This window comes from Hordeum vulgare, chromosome 2H, assembly GCF_904849725.1.
Source record: "Hordeum vulgare subsp. vulgare chromosome 2H, MorexV3_pseudomolecules_assembly, whole genome shotgun sequence".
In the NCBI taxonomy this organism is placed as follows: Eukaryota; Viridiplantae; Streptophyta; class Magnoliopsida; order Poales; family Poaceae; genus Hordeum; species Hordeum vulgare.
Genome location: NC_058519.1, coordinates 571677518 through 571702668, shown reverse-complemented (window position 1 = coordinate 571702668; position 25151 = coordinate 571677518).

Below are 25151 nucleotides of genomic sequence, written 5' to 3'. Positions count from 1 at the left end.
CATACACCATGTCCCAGCTTGAACCGTAGTGCATCATAGGAAATACGGTCTCTCACTTATCCGTAGACCTAATTGCATCTCATATGGATATTTGATGGAAAAAGAACAAAAAAATATGGATCGAACAAGACAAGAACTGCTCTATAAACTCGGTTCTGAATCAATTTTGAGTAGTGTGAACTAATACAAAGATATCTGCCCCATACAGAGTCCATTTTTCCTCAACGTGTACTCGAAATACTCATGACAACCAAACAATTCAAAGGAACCGTTTGTAGGAACAACTTTGAAAACTTTTCTTAAGGTGTTCGTTCACAAACTGCATTGGAACTTTCTTAATGAATGCTAGACGAACGCGTTCAGAGAACATACACCAAGTCCCAGCTTGTGCCCCAGTACATCTTCAGACTATGGGCTCTCGCGTATCCCTAGACCTAATTGATATCATATTGTGATTTTTAGGGAAAATGAGAGGGAAAATCGGATCCAACAAGACAAGAACTACTCTATAAACTTGGTTCTGGATCAGTTTTGAGCTGTATAAACTAATATAGAGATGTCTGATGCATACGAGTCAGTTCTCCCTCAACAATTACCCAAAACGCTCATGAAGAACACACAATTCACATGAAACTTTCATAGGAAACTTATGGAACATGTGTCTTAAGAAGTTCGTTCATAAACTTCACAAGAACTTTCTTAATCAACACTCGAGGAGCACACTCAAAGAACATACACACTGTCCCAGCTTGAACCCTAGTGCATCACAGGAAATACGGTCTCTCACCTATGCGTAGACCTAATTGCATCTCATATGGATATTTGATGGAAAAGAACAAAAAAGTATGGATCGAACAAAACAATAACTGCTCTATAACTCGGTTCTGAATCAGTTTTGAGTAGTGTGAACTAATACAGAGATATCTCCACCATAAAGAGTCCATTTTTCCTCAATGAGTAGTCGAAATAGTCATGACAACCAAACAATTCAAAAGAACCGTTTGTAGGAACAATTTTGAAAACTTTTCTTAAGGTGTTCATTCACAAACGGCATTGGAACTTTCTTAATGAATGCTAGACAAACGCGTTGACAGAACATACACCAAGTCCCAGCTTGTGCCCTAGTACATCTTCAGATTATGGTCTCTCGCATATCCCTAGACCTAATTGATGTCATATTGCGATTTTGAGGGAAAATGAGAGGGAAAATCGGATCCAACAAGACAAGAACTGCTCTATAAACTTGGTTCTGGATCAATTTTGAGCAGTATAAACTAATATATAGAGATCTGATGCATACGAGTCAGTTCTCCCTCAACAATTACCCGAAACGCTCATGAAGAACACAAAATTCACATGAGACTTTCATAGGAAAATTATGGAACATGTTTCTTAAGGACTTCGTTCACAAACTTCACAGGAACTTTCTTAATGAACACTCGAGGAGCACACTCAGAGAACATACACCATGTCCCAGCTTGAACCCTAGTGCATCATAGGAAATACGGCCTCTCACATAGTCGTAGACCTAATTGCATCTCATATGGATATTATATGGAAAAAAGAACAGAAAAATACGGATCAAACAAGATAAGAACTGCTCTATAAACTCGGCTTTGAATCAGTTTTGAGAAGTGTGAACGAATAGAGAGATATCTGCCCCATACAGAGTCCATTTTTCCTCAACGAGTAGTCAAAATACTCATGACAACAAAACACTTCAAAGGAACCATTTGTAGGAACAATTTTGAAAACTTTTCTTAAGGTGTTCATTCACAAACTGCATTGGAACTTTCTTAACGAATGTTAGACAAACGCGTTGATAGAACATACACCAAGTCCCAGCTTGTGCCCCAGTACATCTTCTGACTATGGTCTCTCGCGTATCCCTAGACCTAATTGATGTCATATTGCGATTTTTAGGGAAAATGAGAGGGAAAATCGGATCCAACAAGACAAGAACTGCTCTATAAACTTGGTTCTGGATTAGTTTTTAGCAGTATAAACTAATATAGAGATATTCTATGCATACGAGTCAGTTCTCCCTCAACAATTACCCGAAACGCTCATGAAGAACACACAATTCACATGAAACTTTCATAGCAAACTTATGGAACATGTTTCTTAAGGAGTTCGTTCACAAACTTCACAGGAACTTTCTTAATGAACACTCGAGGAGCACACTCAAAGAACATACACCATGTCCCAGCTTGAACCCTAGTGCATCATAGGAAATACGGTCTCTCACTTATCCGTAGACCTAATTGCATCTCATATGGATATTTGATGGAAAAAAGAACATAAAATAAGGATCGAACAAGACAAGAACTGCTCTATAAACTCGGTTCTGAATCAATTTTGAGTAGTGTGAACTAATACAGAGCTATCTGCTCCATACAGAGTCCATTTTTCCTCAAGGAGTACTCAAAATACTCATGACAACCAAACAATTCGATGGAACCGTTTGTAGGAACAATTTTGAAAACTTTTCTTAAGGTGTTCGTTCACAAACTGCGTTGGAACTTTCTTAATGAATGCTAGACGAACGCGTTCACAGAACATACACTAAGTCCCAGCTTGTGCCCCAGTACATCTTTAGACAATGGTCTCTCGCGTATCCCTAGACCTAATTGATGTCATATTGCGATTTTTAGGGAAAATTGAGAGGGAAATCGGATCCAACAAGACAAGAACTGCTCTATAAACTTGGTTCTGGATCAGTTTTGAGCAGTATAAACTAATATAGAGATATCTGATGCATCCGAGTCAGTTCTCCCTCAACAGTTACCTGAAACGCTCATGAAGAACACACAATTCACATGAAACTTTCATAGGAAACTGATGGAACAGTTTCTTAAGGAGTCCGTTCACAAAGTTCATAGGAATTTTTTTAATGAACACTCCTGGAGCACACTCAGAGAACATACACCATGTCCCAGCTTGAACCCTAGTGCATCATAGGAAAGACGATCTCTCACTTATCCGTAGACCTAATTGCATCTCATATGGATATTTTATGGAAAAAGAACAGAAAAATACGGATCGAACAAGACAAATACTTCTCTATAAACTTGGTTTTGGACCAGTTTTGAGCAGTATAAACTAATATAGAGATATCTGATGCATACGAGTCAGTTCTCCCTCAACAATTACCCGAAACGCTCATGAAGAACACACAATTCACATGAAACTTTTATAGGAAACTTATGTGACATGTTTCTTAAGGAGTTCGTTCACAAACTTCACAAGAACTTTCTTAATAAACACTCGAGGAGCACACTCAGAGAACATACACCATGTCCCAGCTTGAACCCTAGTGCATCATAGGAAATACGGTCTCTCACTTATCCGTAGACCTAATTGCATATCATATGGATATTTGATGGAAAAAGAACAGGAAAATACGGATCGAACAAGACAAGAACTGCTCTATAAATTCGGTTCTGAATCAATTTTGAGTAGTGTGAACTAATACAGAGATATCTGCCCCATACAGAGTCCTTTTTTCCTCAACGAGTAGTCGAAATACTCATGACAAGCAAACAATTCAAAGGAACCATTTGTAGGAACAATTTTGAAAACTTTTCTTATGGTGTTCGTTCACAAACTGCATTGGAACTTTCTTAATGAATGCTAGACGAACGCGTTGACAGAACATACACCAAGTCCCAGCTTGTGCCCCAGTACGTCTTCAGACTATGGTCTCCCGCATATCCCTAGACCTAATTGATGTCATATTGCGATTTTTAGGGAAAAATGAGAGGGAAAATAGGATCCAACAAGACAAGAACAACTCTATAAACTTGGTTCTGGATCAGTTTTGAGCAGCATAAACTAATATAGAGATATCTGATGCATACGAGTTAGTTCTCCCTCAACAATTACCCAAAACGCTCATGAAGAACACACAATTCACATGAAACTTTGATAGGAAACTTATGGAACATGTTTCTTAAGGAGTTCGTTCACAAACTTCACCGGAACTTTCTTAATGAACACTCGAGGAGCACACTGAAAGAACATACACCATGTCCCAGCTTGAACCCTAGTGCATCATAGGAAAAACGGTCTCTCACTTATCCGTAGACCTAATTGCATCTCATATGGATATTTGATGGAAAAAGAATAGAAAAATACGGATCGAACAAGACAAGAACTGCTCTATAAACCCGGTTCTCAATCAATTTTGACTAGTGTGAACTAATACAGAGATATCTGCCCCATACAGAGTCCATTTTTCCTCAACGACTACTCGAAATACTCATGACAACCAAACAATTCAAAGGAACCGTTTGTAGGAATAATTTTGAAAACTTTTCTTAAGGTGTTCGTTCACAAACTGCATTGGAACTTTCTTAATGAATGCTAGACGAACATGTTCAGACAACATACACCAAGTCCCAGCTTGTGCCCCAGTATGTCTTCAGACTATGGTCTCTCGCGTATCCCTAGACCTAATTGATGTCATATTGCGATTTTTAGGGAAAAATGAGAGGGAAAATCGGATCCAACAAGACAAGTTTGCTATTGGTGTGGAAACAATAATAATTCAAGCAGTAGGATAGATGGCGACTCCCACCTCCCACCTCTCACCTCGGGGACTCCATGGCGATCTGGTGCTCTAGCCGACGCATCTACCCTTCTCGTCGTTGTACGGCTCAGGTGAACCCTCCCGACCCCCCTCACGTGGTCGTGCATGGCTTGCATGGGTGGTTCCACGTTGGATCTGGATTTTTCTCATGGTTTGGCTTTCGCCGAGGAGGTTTATCGTCATTCTGGGGTTACGGTGCACCCCATGAAGCACCGCCGCTCCTTCGTTATGGTGGTTTCATTTGGTCGCCATGTGTCCCGTCTCTCTGAGGACACGGTCGCCGTAGCTCTAGAATGTGTGATTGGGGGATCTGCCATTGAGTTTCGTGTCTCTCAAGTGACAGATTCGGTTTTCTCCTTCAAAGTGTCCTTCATGCAAGTTGGTTTTCATATTTTGGATCTACGCTCTTTCAAATGCTCATATTTTAAGTGCTTCTTCCATCTATGGGGCCATGGTGGTCCGAACTGGCGTCGGGAATTCTCTCTATGGAAGAAACAATGTGATGCTGAATGGATTATTGTGAATCCATCTAAGAGGAGAGCCTCTCTAGGTCTGATGGCAATGTATTCCAGACCTTTAAAATCTTCTCTTAAATCTGGATCATCAGTTCGTAAGAAGCTCACATTCGCATCCCTCCTACAACATGAGGTTTGCAAGGGTTATAGATGTCCTGTTTCCCATGATGAGCTCCTCACGCTTGAGCAGGCTGGTTATACGGTGCCTTCTCCTGAATGGGTCATCATCTCTGTGCCACTGCCCGTACAACTCCGGTGGATGACGGCCACGCCACATATTACGTTCGGCACTGTTTCTCGCCAACAGTCACCCCCCAGATCTCCTAGAGCTGACTTTCAAATTGCCAAAAGTAACGGAACTTCTCCCGTGCAACACGGGGCTGCAGCTGATCCCGACGAGATTCGTGGTGTTTCGAATTATGAAAATCAATTCTCGGTGGAGAGTTTGGATTCTGGGCTGATTTCCACGCTCATTAATGAGCCTTCTGAGGTTACCTCCTTACCTCGTCCCGAACCCAATACTAGGATGGATATTCCCTCCTCACAAGAAGCCCATCTCGCCTTTGATGAACTTATTAATGGCATGGTTGAAGAAATCTTTTCTTGCTCAATTTGTAACGCTCGGGGACATCTAGTTGCCAACTGCACGGCTTCGCCTGGATACGCTGACAGAGATGTGGGTCACGCACGATCTAGAGGAGCCTCTTTTATGCGTAATAATTGTCTTACTTGGAATTGTAAGAGACCCACCACCTCCCCTGTCGCTGATGTCTTGGGAACTGCCGATACTCTTGGCGAAACCACAACGCCTGCAACACAGTTCCGCCCTGTCTCATCGCCGTCGCATCCTCGAACTCCATCCGAGACTCCGCCTACCACGCCGCCGCCGCCTCCCATAATGGTGAACTTCGAGCTTGACCCAGAGTTCTTCCTCCCGCCGGGCCACAACATCATCGACGGAGGACCCGGCCGGCTGCCTCGGACCTAGACCACGCCTGTTGTCCCCATCACCAGGTGTCATGACCGCTTTGTCATTGCTGACGTCCACCCTGCGCCCCCGGCCGACCACTGGATCCAGGTACGGCAACAAGTAGCCGCTCTTCTTCTTCACAGAGGACTTCATGTTCGATCAGCCCAGCCATGGATCGAGGGCGTTGGGCTGTTTGAACTTAGAGATGCCGCGGAGAGCTACGCTGCGGTTCACATGGTTCCGCAGGAAGTTGCTCACAACTCTGTGGTGCGCTTCTTGCGACATGATCAGGGCGTGGGCTTCCGTGCACAAGAGGGTTTTCGACATGGTGCCTCATGCTTTTGGGGGTCCCCCTGGACTTCCGCAATACTAAAGACTTGCGGGCTGCTCCCAATACCTTCGGAGAGTTCCATCATTGGGTCAGCGATGATCCTTACTTGGTTCGCTCCATTGTGTTTGCATCTTTCCCAGACGACCGACTTGTCCCTCGCAGTATCAACTTCTCTGAATATGCTGCTTGGGGGGGGGGGGCGAAGGTGTACTGGTCTGCACCTGTCTACATCGTGGGGGCGGCGCCTCCTGAAGTACTGCCCAATGATGAGGATCCTATGCCCCTCAATGGAAACCCTCACCCGCTTCCTGGACAACTCGTTAATGACAACCTGCAATTTTCTCTGCCCCCTTACCCTGCTTTGGGATGGAATGCAATGCCGCTAGCACCTGAAGATCCACTGGTACCTGCTGCTGCTAATGATGGTGGTTGGGGACAACCGCCAGCAGCTGCTGATGGAGGAGGATGGGAACCTGAAGCAGCCCCAGAAGCACCTCCGGCTGATCCTGTTCAGGATCAGGAGTCCATGGTGATTGATCAACGGAGTCCTTCTTCCTCTGACTCGGTTCATGAGCTTCTTGACCTAGACCCTCAGCCGCAGGGTGACATTGCGGCGGAACCTGCTGATCACGCCCCCCTGCTCCCAACCTAGATGTGGTAATGGCTGATAACCCTGTCGCCCCTGACGCTGATATGGCACCGGTTGTCCAAGCTCCTGCTACTGAGCCGGAGTAAGATGTGCTAGGGGTGGAGGAGGAGGCGCAAGATGACAATCCGCTGGCGATTGTCCCATACAAACCCCCACAGATTCAGTCTGGCAACCTTTTTGTGGGGGCTGCCAGGGTTTTCTATGGGCCCCCTCTGCCGCCGGCTCTATCCTGGTCCCGAACTTTTGATGCTTTAATGGGAGCTGCTACCTCCATGCACGTGCCTCGCCACCTGGAGATGCCAATGGTGGCGCCCATTGTGATCCCCAAGCGATCATGGGCGGCGGCTTTTGATTCTACTACTCCAGCGCTTCCACCGCCAGAGCCGGCAAGCATCACACTCTCCATCGATGAGGTAATCCCAGTCAGCCCATCTTCGTCTGCAGAGGACTTCTCCTTTCAATCTCCTGCTCCAACGAAGAAAGGGACCCGCAAGAAGGCCATTCCTGTCGTCGACTCCTCTGTGCGTCGATGTACACGCGGCTCCATCAAGCGAGATGGCTTCAAACCGGTCTTGCAGGAGCTGCTGGCGCATGCCCCCAAGAAGAGGAAGCCCAAGGCCAATCCAATGTCTTCTCCAGCTCATGAGTCTGATGATGTGCAAGTTCCACCTGCCACTCCTATTCCGGTGATAGAGGCAGTCGGGCAGACGCTTGGCATTGCCCCTGAGAAGCTCACTGTGGATCGACTTATGGAAGATCCTGCTGATTCCGCGCCATCATGTGCTGATGAATAGTACACTTATGTTAATTTGTTACTGTACTGGCTCTATGTACTGTCCGACTACTGCTTGCTCTGTCTTTTGGTTATCTGAACCTCGGTCACATGGGCTATTACATATCCCTGCGTTTGCTCTATATATATTGTCCAATGGTTAGTCGTTCTACGAGAAGTTGGCGTGTGCTGTGTTGGAATGTGCGTGGCCTAAATTCGGACCATAGGCAACGTGCGGTTCGTAACAAGATTGATGAGAGCCTAGCTGCCGTGGTGTGCTTGCACGAGACCAAAATGCAGTCAATTGAGTTTCGTACAGTCAAGTGTTTCTGTCCTAAACGTTTTGATCAGTTTGCCTACTCTCCCTCCAAGGGGGCATCGGGGGGGGGGCTTATCACTCTCTGGAACTCATCCATTCTTACTGGTCAGTTAGTTGAATGCACACCCTATGGTTTGATCATCTCCTTTACCTCAAATCATACTGGTGAAACCTGGACTTTGGTGAATGTCTATGGTCCTTGTCAAGGTGAAGCTAGAGATTTATTTGTTACCTGGCTATATAATCTTCATATACAAGTGGGGCTAATTGGTTGCTTCTTGGAGATTTTAATTTCATTAGATCACCTGACAACAGAAACCTCCCTGGAGCTGATGTAAATGATATGTTCATCTTCAATGAAATTATTGGGCATCTGGGCTTACTGGAACTACCCATTAAAGGCAGATCACTTGGTCCAATATGCAAGATTCCCCTCTTCTGGAGCAACTTGACTGGTTTTTCACATCAGCCAACTGGATCTCTTCATATCCTCTTACACAAGTGCTCCCCCTTGCAAAGACAGCTTCTGATCATGTTTCTTGTGTGGTCACTGTCAACACTTCCATCCCTAAGTATAACTTATTTCATTTTGAAAACTACTGGGTTGAAATGGAGGGCTTCATGGAGTGTGTTCAGCAGTCCTGGGCCATTCCTTCCAGGAAAACCCATATTACTACTGTCATTATGGATAAGATGAAACATCTCAGGCAGGCTCTGAAAAGATGGCAGACAAACCTATCCCAGTTGAAAATTTTCATCTTCGGATGTAATCAAGCTGTGTTGTGCTTGGATGAGCTTGAGGAATTGACGCCCCTTTTCAGACCTGAACCTAACTTCAGGAATATTATTAAGTTACACTTGGAGCACCTATTGCATCTTCAGTGCTTATACTGGAAAAAGAGAGCCACTATCAGATTTGTTAAAGTTGGTGAGGAAAACACTAAATTCTTTCATGCTATGGCAACTTAGAGATATAGGAGGAACTCCATTGCATCTCTCAAGTTAAATGATGGATCCATCATAATTGATCATGATCAAATTGCTGATGTTTTTGGGCATCCTAAGGATAGAATGGGAACTTATCTTGGAATCAACATGGCCTTTGACTTGCAATCCCTGCTTCAGAAGGTGGAGGGTCTTGATATTCTCACAGAACCTTTGCTAAGTCTGAAATGGACAAGACTGTTCAGGAAATGCCCATTGACAAAGCTCCTGGACCTGATGGTTTTCATGGCCTTTTCTTTAAGAAATGCTGGCACATTATCTCCCCTGAGTTTTATCATCTTGCTGCTGCCTTTCATGCTGGTCATGCTCAACTTGAGAACATGAACTCATCTTATATTGCTTTGATTCCCAAGAAGAGATCACGTGAGCAAGTGGGGGACTACAGACCAATATCACTTACTGGGATGGGCCTCAAATTTCTGTCCAAAATGATTGCTAACAGGTTATAGTTACAGATTGTGAAGTGTATTCAAAAGAATCAGTATGGTTTTATCAAGTCTAGAACCATTCAAGATTGTGTTGGATGGACTCTGGAGTACGTGCACCAATGCCATCAATCCAAGAAACCAATTGTTATTCTCAAGCTGGATTTTGAAAAGGCATTTGTCTCTGTGGAGCATGAGTTCATTTTTAAGATTCTCAAGCACAAAGGCTTTAATGATAGATGGATACTTTGGGTAAAGCAACTCCTAACTTCTGGCTCATCTTCTGTCCTGATCAATGGTGTGCCTGGAAAGAAATTTATGTGCAAGAAAGGAGTCAGGCAGGGAGATCCCATGTCCCCACTGCTTTTTGCTATTGCTGCTGATTTTTTACATACCTTGGTTAACCATCTGCTGATGGAGGGTCTGATTCAGCTGCCCATACCTTGCCATGATAAGGATTTCCCTATAGTGAAATATGCTGATGATACCCTTATCATCCTACCTGCTGATGAAACTCAGTTGTTACAGTTCAAGACAATGTTCTTACTTTTCTCCCAATCCACTGGACTACATGTGAACTATCACAAATCTGCCCTTCTACCTGTCAACACCTCCCCAGAGCAACCCCAAGACCTGGCAGACTCCTTTGGCTGCAAAGTTGGATCTTTGCCCTTCACATACCTTGGCCTTCCAGTTGGGACAACTAAACCAAGAATCATTGATCTCATGCCACTGGTTGACAACATGGAAAGAAGGCTTAGTGATAGTTCATCTTTCCTGGCTCAGGGGGGAAGGTTACAGTATCTCAACTCAGTACTGTCATCTGTTCTTATTTTCTTCCTATGCAGTGTGGATATCCCACCAGGCATACTGAAGCAGCTTGAAAGAATTCAGAGGCAATGCCTATGGAGGAAAAATGGGCAAGATCATGCACCCTCTCTTGCTGCCTCGCAACTGGTGTGCATACCTAAAAATAAAGGGGTGTTAGGAATTATGAATCTAGCAATCCAAAATGAAGCACTCCTGCTCAAGGATGTTGATAAATTTCTAAATCATGCTGATATCCCATGGGTTAACCTAATCTGGAACACTTACTATCATGACACAGTTCCTCAGGGAACTGCCCTTTGTGGTTATTTTTGGTGGAAGGATATCTGTAAAAGGCTTGACCAATTCAGATCAGTTACATATGTTCAGCCTAACACGGGTGACTCCTTCCTGTTTTGGTCTGACTCCTGGTTGGTTGGAAACTCTACTAGGCCTCTGGCTGCTAGATTCCAAAGACTTTTTTTCCTTTGTGGCTGATCCTTTCTGCACAGCTCAGGAGGTCTTTCAAGCCTTTTACGATGATAGCATGCTCTCTATGTTCCACTTCCCACTTTCTGCTCAAGCTTACCAGGAGCTGCTTTCAGTCCAATCCTTGCTTCAAGCCCTGGATATGGACCCCTAGGCCTCTGGCAGATGGGTATGGGGAAAGGATGCTAAGGCCTACACAACCAAGAGATACTATACTCATATTCACAGCAGTATTACACCAAACCCCTTGCTCAACTGGATCTGGAAGAGTTGTTGTACCATGCAGATCAAGATGTTTGCCTGGATGCTCATCATGGACAGGCTTAACACCCAAGACATGCTTGAACGGCGTCACTGGAATGTTTTAGACTCCAATCTCTGTGTTCTATGCCATGCTAGAGTCAAGGAAGACAGAGATCACTTATTCTTCAACTGTCTTCTCAGTACTAGGGTCTGGAACTAGGTGCAGATCACATGGCAGGGTCCATCCATGTGAAGTGCTACTGTAGCGGCTAAGCGAGATTTCCATAACCCCTTTTTTGCTGAGGTGGTCTTCACTGCATGTTGGAACATCTAGACTGTCACAAATGCCAAGGTATTCAACCAGGAGCACCCAAATTTCAGAAAATGGAGATCTCGTTTCATCCATGACATTTCCCTGTTAGCTCATAGGATTAAGGCTAGTTTCAGGGATGATCTCCTTAAATGGGTTTCCTTTTTGCCTCCTTGAGGTTTGTAACCTTAGCTTCCCATCCCCTTTGTACATTCTAATTTCTTCTTGTACATACTGCTCTTATATATGAGAATAAAAGAAAAGAAGGCTGTGGGGGGTTTTCCCTATAGTAGCCGGTCAAAAAAAGAACACCTCTATAAACTTGGTTCTGGATCAGTTTTGAGTAGTATAAACTAATATAGAGATATATGATGAATACGAGTCAGTTCAACCTCAACAATTACCTGAAACGCTCATGAAGAACACACAATTCAGATGAAACTTTCATAGGAAACTTATGGAACATGTGTATTAAGGAGTTCATTCACAAACTTCACATGAACTTTCTTAATGAACACTCGAGGAGCACAGTTGGAGAACATACACCATGTCCCAGCTTGAACCCTAGTGCATCATAGGAAATACGGTGTCTCACTTATCCGTAGACATAATTTCATCTCATATGGATATTTGATGGAAAAAGAACAGAAAAATACGGATCGAACAAGACAAGAACTGCTCTATAGATTCGGTTCTGAATCAATTTTGAGTAGTGTGTACTAATACAGAGATATCTGCCCCATACAAAGTCCATTATTCCTCAACGAGTAGTCGAAATACTCATGACAACCAAAAAATGCAAAGGAACCGTTTGTAGGAACAATTTTGAAAACTTTTCTTAAGGTGTTCGTTCACAAACTGCATTGGAACTTTCTTAATGAATGCTAGACGAACGCGTTCACAGAACATACACCAAGTCCAAGCTTGTGCCCGAGTACATATTCATACTATGGTCAATCGCGTATCCCTAGACCTAATTGATGTCATATTGTGATTTTTAGGGGAAAATGAGAGGGAAAATCGGATCCAACAAGACAAGAACTGCTCTATAAACTTGGTTCTGCATCAGTTTTGACCAGTAAAAACCAATATAGAGATATCTGATAAATACGTGTCAGTTCTCCCTCAACAATTACCTGAAACGCTCATGAACAACACACAATTCACATGAAACTTTCATAGGAAACGTATGGAACATGTTTCTTAAAGAGTTCGTTCACAAACTTCATAGGAATTTTCTTAATGATCACTCGAGGAGCACACTCAGAGAACATACACCATGTCCCAACTTGAACCCTAGTGCATCATAGGAAATACGGTCTCTCACTTATCCGTAAACCTAATTGCATCTCATATGGATATTTGATGGAAACAGAACAGAAAAATACGGATCGAACAAGACAAGAACCGCTCTATAAACTTGGTTCTGAATCAATTTTGAGTCGTGTGAACTAATACATAGATATCTGCCCCATACAGAGTCCATTTTTCCTCAACGAGTAGTCGAAATACTCATGACAACCAAACAATTCAAAGGAATCGTTTGTAGGAACAATTTTGAAAACTTTTCTTAAGGTGTTCGGTCACATACTGCATTGGAACTTTCTTAATGAATGCTAGACGAACGCGTTCAGAGAACATACACCAAGTCCCAGCTTGTGCCCCTGTACATCTTTAGACTATGGTCTCTCGCGTATCCCTAGACCTAATTGATGTCATATTGCGATTTCTAGGGAAAAGTGAGAGGTAAAATCGGATCCAACAAGATAAGAACTTCTCTATAAACTTGGTTCTAGATCAGTTTTGAGCAGTATAAACTAATATAGCGATATCTGATGCATACGAGTCCGTTCTCCCTCAACAATTACCCGAAACGCTCATGAATAACACACAATTCACATGAAACTTTCATAGGAAACTCATGGAACATGTGTCTTAAGGAGTTCGTTCACAAACTTCACACGAACTTTCTTAATGAACACTCGAGGAGCACACTTAGAGAACATACACCATGTCCCAGCTTGAACCCTAGTGCATCGTAGGAAATACGGTCTCTCACTTATCCGTAGACCTAATTGCATCTCATATGGATATTTGATGGAAAAAGAACAGAATAATACGGATCGAACAAGACAAGAACTGCTCTGTAAACTCGGTTCTGAATCAATTTTGAGTAGTGTGAACTAATACAGAGATATCTTCCCCATACCAAGTCCATTTTTCCTCAACCAGTAATAGAAATACTCATGACAACCAAACAATTCAAAGGAACCGTTTGTAGGAACAATTTTGAAAACTTTTCTTAAGGTGTTCGTTCACAAACTGCATTGGAACTTTCTTAATGAATGCTAGACGAACGAGTTCAGAGAACATACACGAAGTCCCAGCTTGGGCCCTAGTACATCTTCATAATATGGTCTCTCGCATATCCCTAGACCATATTGATGTCATATTGCGAGTTTTAGGGAAATATCAGAGGGAAAATGAGATCGAACAAGACAAGAACTGCTCTATAAACTTGGTTTTGGATCAGTTTTGAGCAGTCTAAACTAATACAAAGATATCTGATGCATACGAGTCAGTTCTCCCTCAACAATTACCCGAAACGCTCATGAAGAACACACAATTCCCATGAAACTTTCATAAGAAACTTAGGGAACATGTTTCTGAAGGACTTCGTTCACAAACTTCATAGGAACTTTCTTAATGAACACTCGAGGAGCATACTCAGAGAAAATACACCATGTCCCATCTTGAACCGTAGTGCATCATAGGAAATACGGTCTCTCACTTATCCGTAGACCTAATTGCATCTCATATGGATATTTGATGGAAAAAGAACTGAAAAATATGGATCGAACAAGACAAGAAGTGCTCTATAAACTCGGTTGTGAATCAATTTTGAGTAGTGTGAACTAATACAGAGATATCTGCCCCATACAGAGTCTATTTTTCCTCAATGACTACTCCAAATACTCAGGACAACCAAACAATTGAAAGTAACCGTTTGTAGGAACAATTTTGAAAACTTTTCTTAAGGTGTTCGTTCAAAAACTGCATTGGAACTTTCTTAATGAATGCTAGACGAACGAGTTCAGAGAACATACACCAAGTCCCAGCTTGGGCCCCAGTACATCTTCATACGTGGTCTCTCGCGTATCCCTAGACCTAATTGATGTCATATTGCGAGTTTTAGAGAAAAATCAGAGGGAAAATCGGATCGAACAAGACAAGAACTACTCTATAAACTTGGTTCTGGATCAGTTTTGAGCAGTCTAAACTAATATAGAGATATCTGATGCATACGAATCAGTTCTCCCTCAACAATTCCCAAAAACGCTCATAAATAACACATAATTCACATGAAACTTTCATAGGAAACTTATGGAACATGTTTCTTAAGGAGTTCGTTGACAAACTTCACAGGAACTTTCTTAATGAACACTCGAGGAACACACTCACAGAACATACACCATGTCCCATCTTGAACCCTAGTGCATCATAGGAAATATGGTCTTTCACTTATCCGTAGACCTTATTGCATCTCATATGGATATTTGATGGAAAAAGAACAGAAAAATACGGATCGAACAAGACAAGAACTTCTCTATAAACTTGGTTCTGAATCCATTTTGAGTAGTGTGAACAAATACGGAGATATCTGCCCCATACAGAGTCCATTTTTCCTCAACGACTACTCGAAATACTCATGACAACCAAACAATTCAAAGGAACCGTTTGTAGGAACAATTTTGAAAACTTTTCCTAAGATGTTCGTTCACAAACTGCATTGGAACTTTCTTAATGAATGCTAGACGAACGCGTTCAGAGAACATACACCAAGTCCCAGCTTGTGCCCCACTACATCTTCAGACTATGGTCTCTCGCGTATCCCTAGACCTAATTGATGTCATATTGCGAGTTTTAGGGGAAAATGAGAGGGAAAATCGGATCCAACAAGACAAGAACTTCTCTATAAACTTGGTTATGGATCAGTTTTGAGAAGTATAAACTAATATAGAGATATCTGATGCGTACGAGTCAGTTCTCCCTCAACAATTACCCGAAACGCTCATGAAGAACACACAATTCACATGAAACTTTCATTGGAAACTTATGGAACAAGTTTCTTAAGGAGTTCGTTCACTAACTTCACAGGAACTTTCTTAATGAACACTCGAGGAGCACACTCGGAGAACATACACCATGTCCCAGCTTGAACCCTAGTGCATCATAGGAAATACGGCCTCTCACTTATCCATAGACCTAATTGCATCTCATATGGATATTTGATGGAAAAAGAACAGAAAATACTTATCATACAAGACAAGAACTGCTCTATAAACTCGGTTCTGAATCAATTTTGAGTAGTGTGAACTAATACAGAGATATTTGCCCCATACAGAGTCCATTTTTCGTCAACAAGTACTCGAAATACTCGTGACAACCAAACAATTCAAAGGAACCGTTTGTAGGAACAATTTTGAAAACTTTTCTTAAGGTGTTCGTTCACAAACTGCATTGGAACTTTCTTAATGAATGCTAGACGAACGCGTTCAGAGAACATACAACAAGTCCTAGCTTGTGCCCTAGTACATCTTCAGACTATGCTCTCTCACGTATACATAGACCTAATTGATGTCATATTGCGATTTGTAGGGAAAAATAAGAGGGAAAATCGGATCCAACAAGACAAGAACTGCTCTATAAACTTGGTTCTGGATCAGTTTTGAGCAGTATAAACTAATATAGAGATATCTGATGCATACGAGTCACTTATCCCTCAATAATTACCCGAAACGCTCATGAAGAACAAACAATTCACATGAAACTTTCATAGGAAACTTATGGAACATGTTTCTTATGGAGTTCGCTCAGAAACTTCACAAGGACTTTCCTAATGAACACTCGAGGAGCACACTCAGAGTACATACAACATGTCCCAGCTTGAGCCCTAGTGCATCATAGGAAATACAGTCTCTCACTTATCGGTAGACCTAATTGCATCTCATATGGATATTTTATGGAAAAAGAAAAGAAAAATACGGATCAAACAAGAAAAGAAATGCTCTATAAACTCGGTTCTGAATCAATTTTGAGTAGTGTGAACTAATACAGAGATATCTGCCCCATACAGAGTCCATTTTCCTCAACGAGTACTCGAAATACTCCTGGCAACAAAACAATTCAAAGGAACCGTTTGTAGGAACAATTTCGAAAACTTTTCTTAAGTTGTTCGTTCACAAACTGCATTGGAACTTTCTTAATGAATGCTAGACGAACGCGTTCAGAGAACATACACCAAGTCCCAGCTTGTGCCCCAGTACATCTTCAGACTATGGTCTCTCGCGTATCCCTCCACCTAATTGAAGTCATTTGCGATTTTTAGGGGAAAATGAGAGGGAACATCGGATCCAACAAGACAAGAACTGCTCTACAAAATTGGTTCTGGATCAGTTTTCAGCAATATAAACTAATATAGACATATCTGATGCATACGAGTCAGTTCTCCCTCAACAATTACCCGAAACGCTCATGAATAACACACAATTCACAGGAAACTTTCATAGGAAACTTATGGAACATATTTCTTAAGGAGTTCGTTCACAAACTTCACATGAACTTTCTTAATGAACACTCGAGGAACACACTCAGAGAACATACACCATGTCCTAGCTTGGACCCTAGTGCATCATAGGAAATACGGTCTCTCACTTATCCATATACCTAATTGTATCTCATATGGATAATTGATGTAAAAAGAACAAAAAAATACGGATCGAACAAGCCAAGAACTGCTCTATAAACTCGGTTCTGAATCCATTTTGAGTAGTGTGAACTAGTACAGAGATATCTGCCCCATACAAAGTCCATTTTTCCTCAATGACTACTCGAAATACTCATGACAACAAAACAATTCAAAGCAACCGTTTGTGGGAACAATTTTGAAAACTTTTCTTAAGGTGTTAGTTCACAAACTGCATTGGAACTTTCTTAATGAATGCTAGACGAACGCGTTAAGAGAACATACACCAAGTCCCAGCTTGTGCCCTAGTACATCTTCAGACTATGGTCTCTCACGTATCCCTAGACCGAATTGATGTCATATTGCGATTTTTAGGGAAAATGAGAGGGAAAATCGGATCCAACAAGACAAGAACTGCTCTATAAACTTGGTTCTGGATCAGTTGTGAGCAGTATAAACTAATATAGAGATATCTGATGCGTACGAGTTAGTTCTCCCTCAACAATTACCCGAAACTCTCATGAATAACACACAATTCAGATGAAACTTTCATAGGTAACTTATGGAACATGTTTCTTAAGGAGTTCGTTCACAAAATTCACAGGAACTTTCTTAATGAACACTCGCGGAGCACACTCAGAGAACATACACCATGTCCCAGCTTGAACCCTAGTGCATCATAGGAAATACGGTCTCTCACTTATCCGTAGACCTAATTGCATCTTATATGGATATTTGATGGAAAAAGAACATAAAAATAGGGATCGAACAAGACAAGAACTGCTCTATAAACTCGGTTCTGAATCCATTTTGAGTAGCATGAACTAATACAGAGATATCTGCCCCATACAGAGTCCATTTTTCCTCAACGAGTACCAGAAATACTCATGACAAACAAACAATTCAAAGGAACCGTTTGTAGGAACAATTTTGAAAACTTTTCTTAAGGTGTTCGTTCACAAACTGCATTGGAACTTTCTTAATGAATGCTAGACGAACGCGTTCAGAGAACATACACCAAGTCCCAGCTTCTGCCCCAGTACATCTTCAGACTATGGTCTCTCGTGTATCCCTAGACCTAATTGATGTCACATTGCGATTTTTAGGGGAAAATGAGAGGGATAATAGGATCCAACAAGACAAGAACTGCTCTACAAACTTGGTTCTGGATCAGTTTTGAGCAGTATAAACTAATATAGAGAGATCTGATGCGCACGAGTCAGTTCTCCCTCAACAATTACCCAAAACGCTCATGAATAACACACAATTCACAGGAAACTTTCATAGGAAACTTATGGAACATATTTCTTAAGGAGTTCGTTCACAAACTTCACATGAACTTTCTTAATGAACACTCAAGGAGCACACTCACAGAACATACACCATGTCCCTGCTTGAACCCTAGTGCATCATAGGAAATACGGTCTCTCACTTATCCGTATACCTAATTGCATCTCATATGGATATTTGATGGAAAAAGAACAGAAAAATACGGATCGAACAAGACAAGAACTGCTCTATAAACTCGGTTCTGAATCCATTTTGAGTAGTGTGAACTAATACAGAGATATCTGCCCCATACAGAGTCCATATTTCCTCAATGAGTACTCGAAATATTCATGACAACAAAACAGTTGAAAGCAACCGTTTGTTGGAACAATTTTGAAAACTTTTCTTAAGGTGTTCGTTCACAAACTGCATTGGAACTTTCTTAATGAATGCTAGACGAACGCGTTCAAAGGACATACACCAAGTCCGAGCTTGTGCCCTAGTACATCTTCGGACTTTGGTCTCTCGCATATCCCTAGACCTAATTGATGTCATACCACGAGTTTTAGGAGAAAATGAGAGGGAAAACCAGATCCAACAAGACAAGAACTGCTCTATAAACTTGGTTCTGGATTAGTTTTGAGCAGTATAAACTAATATAGAGATATCAGATGCGTACGAGTCAGTTCTTCCTCAAAAATTTCCCGAAACGCTCATGAATAACACACAATTCACATGAAACTTTCATAGGAAACTTATGGAACATGTTTCTGAAGGAGTTCATAACAAACTTCACAGGAACTTTTTAATGAACACTCGAGGAGCACACTCAGAGAACATACACCATGTCCCAGCTTGAACCCTAGTGCATCATAGGAAATACGGTCTCTCACTTATCCGTAGACCTAATTGCATCTCATATGGATATTTGATGGAAAAAGAACAGAAAAATACGGATCGAACAAGACAAGAACTGCTCTATAAACTCGGTTCCGAATCAATTTTGAGTAGTGTGAACTAATACAAATATATCTACCCCATACAGAGTCCATTTTTCCTCAACGACAACTCAAAATACTCAGGAAAACCAAAAAATTCAAAGCAACCGTTTGTAGGAACAATTTTGAAAACTTTTCTTAAGGTGTTCGTTCAGAAACTGCATTGGAACTTTCTTAAGGAATGCTAGACGAACGCGTTCAGAGAACATACACCAAGTCCCATCTTGTGCCCCAGTACATCTTCAGACTATGGTCTCTCGGGTATCCCTAGACCTAATTGATGTCATATTGCGATATTTAGGGGAAAATGAGAGGGAAAATCGGATCCAATAAGACAAGAACTGCTCTATAAACTTGGTTCTGGATCAGTTGTGAGCAGTATAAACTAATATAGAGATATCTGATGCGTACGAGTCAGTTCTCCCTCAACAATTACCCGAAACTCTCATGAATAACACACAATTCACATGAATCTTTCATAGGAAACTTATGGAACATGTTTCTTAAGGAGTTCGTTCACAAACCTCACAGGAACTTTCTTAATGAATACTCGAGGAGCACACTCAGAGAACATATACCATGTCCTAGCTTGAACCCTAGTGCATCATAGGAAATACGGTCTCTCACTTATCCGTACACCTAATTGCATCTCATATGGATATTTGATAGAAAAAAGAACAGAAAAATACAGATCGAACAAGAGAATAACTGCTCTATAAACTAGGTTCTGAATCCATTTTGAGTAGTGTGAACTAATACAGAGATATCTACCCCATACAGAGTCCATTTTTCCTCAACGTGTACTGGAAATACTCATGACAACCAAACAATTCAAAGGAACCGTTTGTAGGAACAATTTTGAAAACTTTTCTTAAGGTGTTCGTTCACAAACTGCATTGGAACTTTCTTAATTAATGCTAGACGAATGCGTTCAGAGAACATACACCAAGTCCCATCTTGTGCCCGAGTACATGTTCATACTATGGTCTCTCGCGTATCCCTAGACCTAATTGATGTCATATTGCGATTTTTAGGGGAAAATGAGAGGGAAAATCGGATCCAACAAGACAAGAACTGCTCTATAAACTTTGTTCTGGATCAGTTGTGAGCAGTATAAACTAATATAGAGATATATGATGCGTACGAGTCAGTTCTCCCTCAACAATTACCCGAAACGCTCATGAATAACACACAATTCACATGAAACTTTCATAGGAAACTTATGGAACATGTTTCTTAAGGAGTTCGTTCACAAACTTCACATGAACTTTCTTAATGAACACTCGAGGAGCACACTCAGAGAAGATAAACCATGTCCCAGCTTGAACCCTAGTGCATCATAGGAAATACGATCTCTCACTTATCCGTAGACCTAATTGCATCTCATATGGATATTTGATGGAAAAAGAACAGAAAAATACGGATCGAACAAGACAAGAACTGCTCTATAAACTCGGTTCTGAGTCCATTTTGAGTAGTGTGAACAAATACGGAGATATCTGCCCCATAGCGAGTCCATTTTTCCTCAACGAGTACTCGAAATACTCATGACAACCAAACAATTCAAAGGAACTGTTTGAAGGAATAATTTTGAATACTTTTCTTAAGGTGTTCGTTCACAAACTGCATTGGAACTTTCTTAATGAATGCTAGACTAACGCGCTCAGAGAACATACACCAAGTCCCAGCTTGTGCCCCAGTAGATCTTCAGACTATGGTCTCTCGCGTATCCCTACACCTAATTGAAGTCATTTGCGATTTTTAGGGGAAAATGAGAGGGAAAATCGGATACAACAAGACAATAACTGCTCTATAAACTTGGTTCTGGATCAGTTTTGAGTAGTATAAACTAATATAGAGATACCTGATGCGTACGAGTCAGTTCTCCCTCAACAATTACCCGAAACGCTCATGAATAACACACAATTCGCATGAAACTTTCATAGGAAACTTATGGAACACGTTTCTTAAGGAGTTCATTCACAAACTTCACAGGAACTTTCTTAATGAACACACGAGGAGCACACTCAGAGAACATACACCATGTCCCAGCTTGAACCCTAGTGCATCATAGGAAATACGGTCACTCACTTATCCGTAGACCAAATTGCATCTCATATGGATATTTGATGGAAAAAGACCAGAAAAATACGGATCGAACAAGACAAGAACTGCTCTATAAACTTGGTTCTGAATCAATTTTGAGTAGTGTGAACTAATACTGAGATATATGCCCAATACAGAGTCCATTTTTCCTCATTGACTACTCAAAATACTCATGACAACCAAACAATTTAAAGCAACCGTTTGTAGGAACAATTTTGAAAACTTTTCTTAAGGTGTTCGTTCACAAACTACATTGGAACTTTCTTAATGAATGCTAGATGAACGCGTTCAGAGAACATACACCAAGTCCCAGCTTGTGCCCCAGTACATCTTCAGACTATGGTCTCTCGCGTATCCCTAGACCAAATTGATGTCATATTGCGATTTTTAGGGGAAAATGAGAGGGAAAATCGGATCCAACAAGACAGGAACTGCTCTATAAACTTGGTTCTGGATCAGTTGTGAGCAGTATAAACTAATATAGAGATATCTGATGCGTACGAGTGAGTTCTCCCTCAACAATTACCCAAAACGCTAATGAATAACACACAATTCACATGAAACTTTCATAGGAAACTTATGGAACATGTTTCTTAAGGAGTTCATTCACAAACTTCACAGGAACTTTCTTTATCAAAAATCGAGGAGCACACTCAGTGAACTTACACCATGTCCCAGCTTGAACCCTAGTGCATCATACGAAATACGGTCTCTCACTTATCCGTAGACCTAATTGCATCTCATATGGATATTTGATGGAAAAAGAACAGAAAAATACGGATCGAACAAGACAAGAACTGCTCTAGAAACTCGGTTCTGAATCCATTTTGAGTAGTGTGAACTAATACAAAGATATCTGCCCCAAACAGAGTCATTTTTCCTCAACGAGTACTCGAAATACTCATGACAACCAAACAATTCAAAGGAACCGTTTGTAGGAACAATTTTGAAAAGTTTTCTTAAGGTGTTCGTTCACAAACTGCATTGGAACTTTCTTAATGAATGCTAGACTAACGCGTTCAGAGACCATACACCAAGTCCCAGCTTGTGCCCCAGTAGATCTTCATACTATGGTCTCTCGCGTATCCCAACACCTAATTGAAGTCATATTGCAATTTTTGGGGGGAAATGAGAGGGAAAATCGGATCCAACAAGACAAGAACTGCTCTATAAACATGGTTCTGGATCAGTTTTGAGCAGTATAAACTAATATAGAGATATCTGATGCGTATGAGTCAGTTCTCCCTCAACAATTACCCGAAACGCTCATGAATAACACACAATTCGCATGAAACATTCATAGGAAACTTATGGAACATGTTTCTTAAGGAGTTCGTTCACAAACTTCACAGGAACTTTCTTAATGAACACACGAGGAGCACACTCAGAGAACATACACCATGTCCCAGCTTGAACCCTAGTGCATCATAGGAAATACGGTCGCTCACTTATCCGTAGACCTAATTGCATCTCATATGGATATTTGATGGAAAAAGAAGAGAAAAATACGGATCGAACAAGACAAGAACTGCTCTATAAACTTGGTTCGAAATCAATTTTGAGTAGTGTGAACTAATACAGAGATATATGCCCCATACAGAGTCCATTTTTCCTCAACGACTACCCGAAGTACTCATGACAACCAAACAATTCAAAGCAACCGTTTGTAGGAACAATTTTGAAAACTTTTCTTAAGGTGTTCGTTCACAAACTGCATTGGAACTTTCTTAATGAATGCTAGACGAACGCATTCAGAGAACATACACCATGTCCCAGCTTGTGCCCCAGTACATCTTCAGACTATGGTCTCTCGCGTATCCCTAGACCTAATTGATGTCATATTGCGATTTTTAGGGGAAAATGAGAGGGAAAATCGGATCCAACAAGACAAGAACTGCTCTATAAACTTGGTTCTGGATCAGTTGTGAGCAGTATAAACTAATATAGAGATATCTGATGTGTACGAGTCAGTTCTCCCTCAACAATTACCCGAAACGCTCATGAATAACACACAATTCACATGAAACTTTCATACGAAACTTATGGAACATGTTTTTAAGGAGTTCGTTCACAAACTTCACAGGAACTTTCTTAATCAAAACTCGAGGAGCACACTCAGAGAACATACAACATGTCCCAGCTTGAACCCTAGTGCATCATACGAAATACGGTCTCTCACTTATCCGTAGACCTAATTGCATCTCATATGGATATCTGATGGAAAAAGAATAGAAAAATACGGATCGAACAAGACAAGAACTGCTCTACAAACTCGGTTCTGAATCCATTTTGAGTAGTGTGAACTAATACACAGATATCTGCCCCATACAGAGTCCATTTTTCCTCAACGAGTACTCGAAATACTCATGACAACCAAACAATTCAAAGGAACCGTTTGTAGGAACAATTTTGAAAACTTTTCTTAAGGTGTTCGTTCACAAACTGCATTGGAACTTTCTTAACGAATGCTAGACGAACGCGTTCAGAGAACATTCACCAAGTCCCAGCTTGTGCCCCAGTACATTTTCATACTATGGTCTCTCGCGTATCCCTACACCTAATTGATGTCATATTGCGATTTTTAGGGGAAAATGAGAGGGAAAATCGGATCCAACAAGACAAGAACTGCTCTATAAACTTGGTTCTGGATCAGTTGTGAGCAGTATAAACTAATATAGAGATATCTGATGTGTACGAGTCAGTTCTCCCTCAACAATTACCCGAAACACTCTTGAATAACACACAATTCACATGAAACTTTCATAGGAAACTTATGGAACATGTTTCTGTAGCGACCTGACTCAAAATGAGTCAAGCCTCTGTGTATCTGTGCCATCCCTGGATCAATATGCTGGCACACACAGTACATCAATGTATATATAAAAGTGCAATCACATGTAAATAGCGTAAAACTGATATATATTTATATACCTTAAAATCTCAGCGGAAACTGTCAAGGGAGTGGAGTCCCAATAAACACCAACGGCAGGTTGAGTGCGGACCGTAACCCTGAATCATATTCTTACTCATCGAGGAAATTATCTGAAACATAAGACGTTGCAGCCGTGTGGGTCAGCATATTGAATATGCCGGCAAGTGACAAAAGAGAGTGGTAAAAATAACATCTATACTATATGCATATATGGCAGGTGGGGTTGTAAGTTTTTAGCGGAAAGCAAAGTTTTCTCCTACAACAAGAGAGGGGCTAAAAGCAAAATATTACTACGCTGTTGGTTGTTAATGACATGGTTCCGCCAACCAGTTCTCGTACCCAAGTTATAAATATTACCCACATCATTATTAATTTGTGTTGAGAATTCCAGATAACTTCAATTCCTTCGGCTCAAGTTGTCCATGACCGTGGACACGGCTAATCGATTAGGTTTGAATACTCTGCAAAGTTTTGCACACGTTCCCCACAAGATTTCATCGCCTCCAAGTTTGTCCTCGCACATCAGGGTGTTTGAAGACCAGATTATCAAAACATGGTCTTTCAACGGGTCCCTCTGAATCCCTGTCGGTGCCCATCCAATCCTACCGTTCTTCTACATCTGCTAGCACCGCCTGTCCAGAGTCGCCACATTGTCCAACCAAGCCAGAGCCCAT